This window comes from Stenella coeruleoalba, assembly GCF_951394435.1.
Source record: "Stenella coeruleoalba genome assembly, chromosome: 12".
Classification (NCBI taxonomy): Eukaryota; Metazoa; Chordata; class Mammalia; order Artiodactyla; family Delphinidae; genus Stenella; species Stenella coeruleoalba.
Genome location: NC_137158.1, coordinates 27587607 through 27595499, shown reverse-complemented (window position 1 = coordinate 27595499; position 7893 = coordinate 27587607). Strand labels below are relative to the sequence as shown.

Genomic DNA, 7893 nt, shown 5'->3' with positions numbered 1-7893 from the left:
ATGTTCTTCAGTGTCAATGGACTATGGGTGGGAATTGTTCAGGGTGCCAACATACTCTTCCTACCAGTTCTTTAATTTCCACATGAGAGAGAAGGAAAAGCTGTGAATTCAACTGATAGTCTTAATTTTACTATCTCTAAGACCACATTTTGTTTTTTACCCAGCTCAGTCCCTGCAGCAACAAAAGATAAGAGATTCTTTTATCTTGATCCTAGAAACTCCCTGGATTTCAATCAGTGCTATGAGCCTAGAATTCAAGGATTTTAACTTGTCATTCTCTTTCTTTAAGCTGCCCATTATGTTTGAAACAGCTGCTCCTTTCCTAAGTCCATAAATTCCTCATGTCATCCTACTGTTCTGTGGTAAAAGCAACTCAATTCCCATAAGTCATGCCTGCACTGTGCATTTGATGCCAGGTGACCACAGGCAATGATTTGATTAGGTTTTTCACTGCTGAAGAATTCCCATCTTGGCATTTGAGCAAGATTTTGACTAGCTGACCCAGCTATGCCAGATAAACAATTGATGGTCCCCATATTCCCTTGCAGGTATCTATCGATGCACCCCATTCCTTGGTAACAATTTCTCTCTCAGTTGGGATCTTCGTTGTGAGCAGCAAAAACAGCTCTTCTAGCTAATAAAAGGAGAAAATTAATTTATTGAAGGAATGTTGGATAGTTCATAGAATTAACTGGCAGGATGGAAGAACTGCTAGGAAAATGGGCAGAAGACAACAGAAGGTTTGTGGGAGGAACTGCAGCCGAGATGATGTTGAAGAAATGCACTTGTTTGGATGCTCCTTAGGTACCAATGGTGCCATGGTACAGATCCGCCACTACATACTACCACTGCTACACACACCAGAAAGTGATAGATGATAAATCTAAAGGACATAAATCCAAATATAGATCATGGGTAAGCATGAAAAAGAATGCAAAGCAAACAGAAGAGAAACTAAAGGTAATCTCTGTTGGTGATACACAGGAATGTAATAGAGGCATTCATTATTTGAGATTAAGGGGGAAGGGATATTAAGAGACATTTGATTAATATGCCATCTTTATTTAATATCTTCCATATGCTCAATTATCAGTTGTATGACCTTGAGAAAGTCACTTATCCTTCCTGTAACTGGTTCATTATCTCTAAAATGAAGATAATAGTATCTACCTCTGAGGATGTCATGAGGAAAAGATGAGTAACACACACAAAACAGGTACAGGTGGTACCCAGCATATAGTATGCACTTTTAGGTGTTAGTTAACTAGTAGTAGTAGTAGTAGTAGTAGTAGAGAGGTAAGAGCCACTTTAAGTTTGAAAAAAAATACAAATATGTAAATACAAAGAAAAGAGAGCATTTAGGCAATTGTTACTATAATTAATTTAAGAACTGCTGTTGGAACAAATTAGTCAATTAGCTGTCTTTCACTTTTCATCTTATGTTAAACAATTAAGTCATAAAAATTGAATGAGTATTTTTCTCAGAGCTGATACTTGTCTTCAGATGGAAGTTTCTTTATAGAAATAGTTAATATGCTAGAATAGAAAGAAAATTTGGTTAAGCATATCTAGTAGGAACAGAGCCAACAATATACTTGATGCTAAAATGTTAGTGGCAGTGCCATTATAGTGAGAAGCATGCCACTATTACTACCGAGTGAGTTCCTAGGTAATGTAATTATACAAAGCAATACATATATGAGACATTACAATGATAGGAAAAAATTACTCTTGCAAAAAACATGATCGTCTATCTCAAAAACACAAGGGAATTAATGGAACAAATTGTTTAAATTAGGCCTAATAAAATAGTTCTAAAAAGTAATTGAGTACACCAATAAAGAAAAATCAATGGCTTTCCCATTCATATACACAAGATTCAACTACTAGAAAACGCAGTGAAAATATATAATAGAAAATTATGATGTGAAATAAAGGACAAATTCCATTCACAGTGGTAGCAAAACCTGTAAGATTCCTATGGATTAATCTGATGAGGATGTGTAAAACCTAAGTGGGGGGGGGGGGGAATATTTCCTGAAGACATGAAATATACCAAGATTTTTTTTTTCCTGAATGAGGAGTTTCAATCCTAATTCTTAATTTTTCTTGTTAGTTCTCCTCCAAATCAGTTAATTTTTTTAAAAAATTCAAATTCACTTTTTAATTGTATTTGTCCAACTGATTCTAAACTTTTTCCATTTGATATTTTTTGTTTTTTGCTTTGTTTTATTTTTGCTTTTCCTTAAACAAGTTTTCTCGAATAGAGATATTGTTAACATTTTGGTTAAAATAATTCTTTGTTGGATGGGACTCTTTTACTTATTTGAATGTCTTAACATCTCTGGCTTTCACTGGGTAAATGCTAGTGGCACACCATCAGTCATTGTGACACCATAAAATACCCCCACACCTTCCCAATATTCCCTAGTGATATGGAACAACTTAATATTGAGAATTAGTGGTCTGGAAAATGTCAAATCATACTATAAAGTCAAACAAGCAAAACATTGTAGTGTATACACAGAAATAGGCAAATATGTCAGTAAAATAGAATAGGAAGTATGAAATAACAATAGATTTATGTACATGTACAAATTTTGCTTATCATGAGCATGATCTTTAAAATCATTGAGGAAAAGATATATATTGATTAGTGTCAAAAAAAGATCAGGTTAGAGATCTAACACTCACATACACACACACACACATACACACAAACACACACACACACACACACACAAGTAGTTTCCGGATGGATTGAAGCATTAAATAAAAAGTAAAATAAGTGAATTTCTGGGAGGTCTGTAGGGGAGTATTTCTACAACCTTGACATAAACAATACTTTCCCTAGGAAGGAAAAAACTAGAAAACAGTAACAGTTTTGCTTACAAGAATATTTAAAACTTCTGTAAAATGACAGATGCCATAAAACATTAAAAGGTAAATGACATGCAGAGAAGAAAAAATTAACAAACAAACAATACCAATAATATAAAGTGTTTCTGTACAATGATAAGTTGAAAATAAATTAATTGGTGTGAAATGATCTTTACAATATTGAAATTTCAGTCCAATGTATCATTTTAATGAAAAATGTTTTGTATACATTAAAAGCAACAAATTTACCCCAATTGAAGATCAATTCTGATGATTAAAAATGTCCCTTCAATACTGGACAAAAAATAAAAGTAGAAAGAAAGAAAGAGACAGAAAGGGAAGGAAGGAAGGAAGGAAGGAGGGGGGATCTAGTTAGTCATAATCTGGTAAAATGTGTGAATTTCAAGGATTAAAAAAATACTAATTTATAAGAAGTGGAAGATCCAGCAGGAAACAAATCAGTAAGGACACAGTTAAATTCAAGGACACCATCAATCAACTGGATATAATTGACATCTATAGACTGCTTCAACCAACAACAGCAGAATACACATTCACCAAGATGCCATGTTCTGGGCCATAAAACACACTTTAACAAATTTAAGAGAATAAATAGAGTTCACACATTATCTGCTCTCAGACTACAGTGGGGTTAAACTAGAAATAAGTAAGAGAAAGATAACTGGAAAATCCCCAAATAAGTGGAGATTAAACAACACACTTCTAAACAACACATAGGTCAATGAAAATATTCTCAAGAGAAATTTTAAAATATTTTGAACTAAATGAAAACACAACTTATCAAAATTTGTGAGATACAGTGAAAGCAGTGCTTAGAGGAAAATATCATTGAATAAATATATTAGAAAAGAGGAAAGATCTAAATCAATAATCTGCATTTCTAGCTTGGGAAACTGGAAAAAGAAGAGCAAATTAAATCCAAAGTAAGCTGAAGAAAATAAATCATTAGAATTAGAGCAGAAATCAACAAAATTGAAAACAGAAAATCAATGGAGAAAATTGATGAAACTAAAATCTTGTTCTTTGGAAAGATTAGTAAAAAATATGTATACAACTCTAGCAGGCTAAGAAAAAAGAGGATAAAAAGTACTGTATCAGAAATGAAAGCAAAGGCCTCACTAGAGATCCTTTGGACGTTAAAAGAAAGTTAAAGGAATACTGTAAACAACTCTATGCCCACAAATCTGAAAACCTAGATGGAATGGACAAATTCCTTGAATGACCCAATTTTTCACCCAAGAAGAAACAATCTGAGTCAGTCTAAACCTATTACAGAAGTTGAATTAACAATTAATAACCTTCCAAAACATAAAGCACCAGACCAGTGAATTCTACCAAACATTTAAGGAAGAATTTGTACTAATTCTCTAAAATCTTTTAAAGATGATAGAAACGGGGGAGGTACAATCTAACTCATTCTTTAAGGCCAGAATTACCCTAATATCAAAACCAGACAAAGACATTACCAGAAAAGAAAACTAAGACCATTATCTCTCTTGAACATTGATGCAAAAATCCTCAACAAAATATTTGCAAATTGAATCCCACAATGTATAAAATGCATTATATACCATGACCAAGTGAGATTTTTCCCAGGTATGCCAGGTTAGCTCAACATTCAAAAATTAAATAATGTAATCAATTACATCAATAAACAAAAAAAATCATATGATTATATCATTAGATGCAGAAAGGCACTTGGCAAAATCCAACACCCATTCATGATAAAAACAGCAAACAAGGAACAGAGGATAATTTCCCCAATTTGATAAATATTCTCATCAAAAAACCTACAGCTAACGTAAAACCTTTCCTACAAGTACAAGGCAAGGATATCCTCCCTAACCAACTCTTTTTCACCATTGTACTGGAAGTACTAGCTAATGCAATAAGAAAAGAAAAGGAAATAAAAGATATACAGGTTGGGAAGGAAGAAATAAAACTGTGTTTGTTCATAGAAGACAACTGTTTAGAAAATCCAAATGAGTGGACAAAAAAAAAAAAAAAGATGGAGTTAATAAGTGATTATAACAAGGTTGCAGGATACAAGGCAACATATGAATCTCCTTCACATAAAGCCTGGGCACCTCTCGATTGGCTGCTTCTGCACAGGCCCCTGGGAGATTGGACTTCTTATGCTGAGAACAGGCCTCTGTTCTCTGGAAATTTAGAGGCAATTGATCAGTGCTTATGTCTCGGTATGTGTGGGTTACCTGTATCACAGGGAGGGAGTCGGCAGCACAGAAGCATTTCCAGCCAAGAAATTTTGCACAGATATATATTTCGAGGTTGAAAAAAATTCTGGAAGAATTATTTCCACCAAGGGACCAAGCAAGTTTATAGTAGAGTCATGGATGAACACCTCCTAGTCCAAGAACTCCTGGGAGACTTTGAGGGTTTACCTCAGAGACCATCTCGATTTGTTCATGAAGCTTGTGAGCATTCTAAACTGATCCCCACGTTCAAGGAAACCATTTTTCTCATTTTATACAGAGCTTTCTGACTGAGCTGTGTCCAAGTCTTGTCCCTTCTGTGATTATTTCCAACCCTCTAATGAGCATCAGACCTGTCTATGCACAGATGGAGATTCCATGACCAAGCTGGAATACTGAAAAACAGCTAAGGGCTTTATTTCATAGTTATTTGTATGGTTTCTTCACACTGCAGGAAGGTGAGAATGAGGTTTGTTAGGATTACTGTGACCTTACAAACGAGGCCCAGACTAGTACTAGCAGTAATCTGGGAGCACAACCTGGGTCTTTTGTTTCCCTGCCCAGTCCATTATGTAGTTTTTTAACTCTTTCCATTTTGAAGCTAATATATTATTGATATCCATCCAGTATTCACAGAAGAGGGAGAATGAAGGGGTTGTTAAAAAATTGTAGTTTGAACTTTGTAGCCCTATAATGAATGGGCTATTTCCTTTCTGGGTTCAATTTCAAAATGTAAACAAAAATGACTTCTTCAGTTCTAAAGTACTACTAGTACAGTAAACACTGTGCTTAATTTTTTTTGCTGACTTTTTAGGAGAATAATTTAAACAGATAGTAAGTTTGTTGCTCTTTTCAAGTAAACAATGAGAAGTCAGGTAGAATTTATCTACCAAAACATAAAAACACAAAGAAAAAAAGCAAATATATTTTAGAGGAAAAAGAAAGATAATTTTTTGTTTGTTTTTTAAGGGAAATGGTATCAACATGCCACTTATTATTTTTGTCTTCCTGAGCTAAGACCACAGCTGAAAGTAAGTTTTCTAGGACAACCTTTAGCTTGGGAAACTTCAACTCTCTGTACTCAGGGACTCAATCTATCCCCAGAGGATCATCTATGGGAGGTAATGTTAATACCTAATTTCAGGTTGCTTGCTGCTTTTAACTCAATGCAGAGTCTAGTCATAGTAAATATACAAACAATGCTTTAAATTCTGTATAAGTTCATGGATTTCATCCAATATGAATTAAGAGTTTTTGTCTTCGTTTTTAAAAGTAATAATAGGGAAGATGTTAACTTGACACTTTCTGATTACAAAAAGTAATGCCCTTATAAAATCTTCTAACTAATTCAACCATCTAGGGTGGTCAGCTGCAGTAAACCTTTCATTTCTTCAAAATGCTGCTTCTGCCAACAGAATCTCATGTTTTCTTCTTTACAAACAGAAAGTCCTTTACATTTCAATTGTAATTTCACTTACTTTGGATGGGGCACAAAATTCAGTTCAACTTCTGGCCAGTTCCTACATCTCCACTCAATGATTATATTTTCATTTGTTAACAATTCCATATACTACGGTGATTTTCCCATCAAACATTTGTGATTTCCTTCCCTTTTCATCTTCTAATATAGCAGGAACCTTGTAAAACTTGTGCACCAAAGTTTCACATTGAAGACACTATACAGCTTCTCTACAAATGTATCAAATAGTTCCATCATGTGCAGTGCCACCACATTGGGAATCCTGATGCCCAATGCCATGGGAGATGAGGCCTGCAAGGTATTCTCACTCAGTCTCCTTTTAACAAGTGGCAACTCCTGAGTTGTCATAGCTTTGTTAGTAAATCATTCCCATCTTAAATTCCTTCCTACGTGCCTTCAGGCAATCTCAAAAAGCTTCCCTGCTCTTGACAGTACCTTCAGTTTTCATAATGTCCCCATCTTTATTTTTACTCACATTTGCCTCAATGTCATCTACTTCATTTTCTTCAGAAAGGTTGAATATTTCTATCAATCCCTTGTGCTTTGCTCTAGACTCTTTAATTATACCTTTATAACCCAGTTTGATATTCAATCATAAAATGAAATAAGCTTTCCTTTCCAGTTGCTGCAGAAAACCTCACCTTCCACTTGCTTCAGCTTACTGATCTTGCAGCAGCCAGCCTATTCTCTACAACAGTGACCACCAGTAGCTCATGGAACTTCCCCTTGGACCAGCTGGTGACATCCTGCTCTGTCCATTGCCAGTCGTTCATGTTGGTCTGTCCTCCCACTCCTCCATGATCCAGGGCAGGTCCCCTGCCCCACTTGGCCATGTCTGCACAGGTGCTGCAGCCTCGTTCAGATTCAACACATGATATATCCTGGAGAATGTTCTATGTGCAATTGAGAAGAATGCCTATTCTGTGTTTTTGGATGGAATGTTTTGTATATGTCTGTTAGGTCCTTCTGGTCTAGTGTGTAGTTTAAGTCCAATGTTTCCTTATTGATTTTTTCATCTGGATGATCTATCAATTGTTGAAAGTAGGATATCAAAGTCCTCTACTATTATTGTACTGCTGTCTATTTCTCTCTTCAGATCTGTTAATATTTGCCTTATATATTTAGGGGATCCAATATGGGTACATAAATACTTACAAATGTTATATCCTTTTGTTGGATTGCCTCCTTTAATATTATATAATAACCTCCTTTATCTCTTATTGCAGACTATTTTATGTGGTATAAGTATAGCTACCCCTACCCTCTTTGGGGCTTCATTTCATGGAATACCTTCTTCCA

At 35.0% G+C, this 7893-nt stretch overlaps 1 pseudogene across 1 annotated transcript; it reads right to left on the bottom strand.

Moving 5' to 3' along the window:
* Positions 1–6462: 6462 nt before the first annotated feature.
* On the bottom strand, positions 6463–7427 carry LOC307195199 (activator of 90 kDa heat shock protein ATPase homolog 2-like; annotated as a pseudogene). The gene has a single exon. The product of its transcript is annotated as an activator of 90 kDa heat shock protein ATPase homolog 2-like (transcript).
* Between the last annotated feature and the right edge of the window lie 466 nt (positions 7428–7893).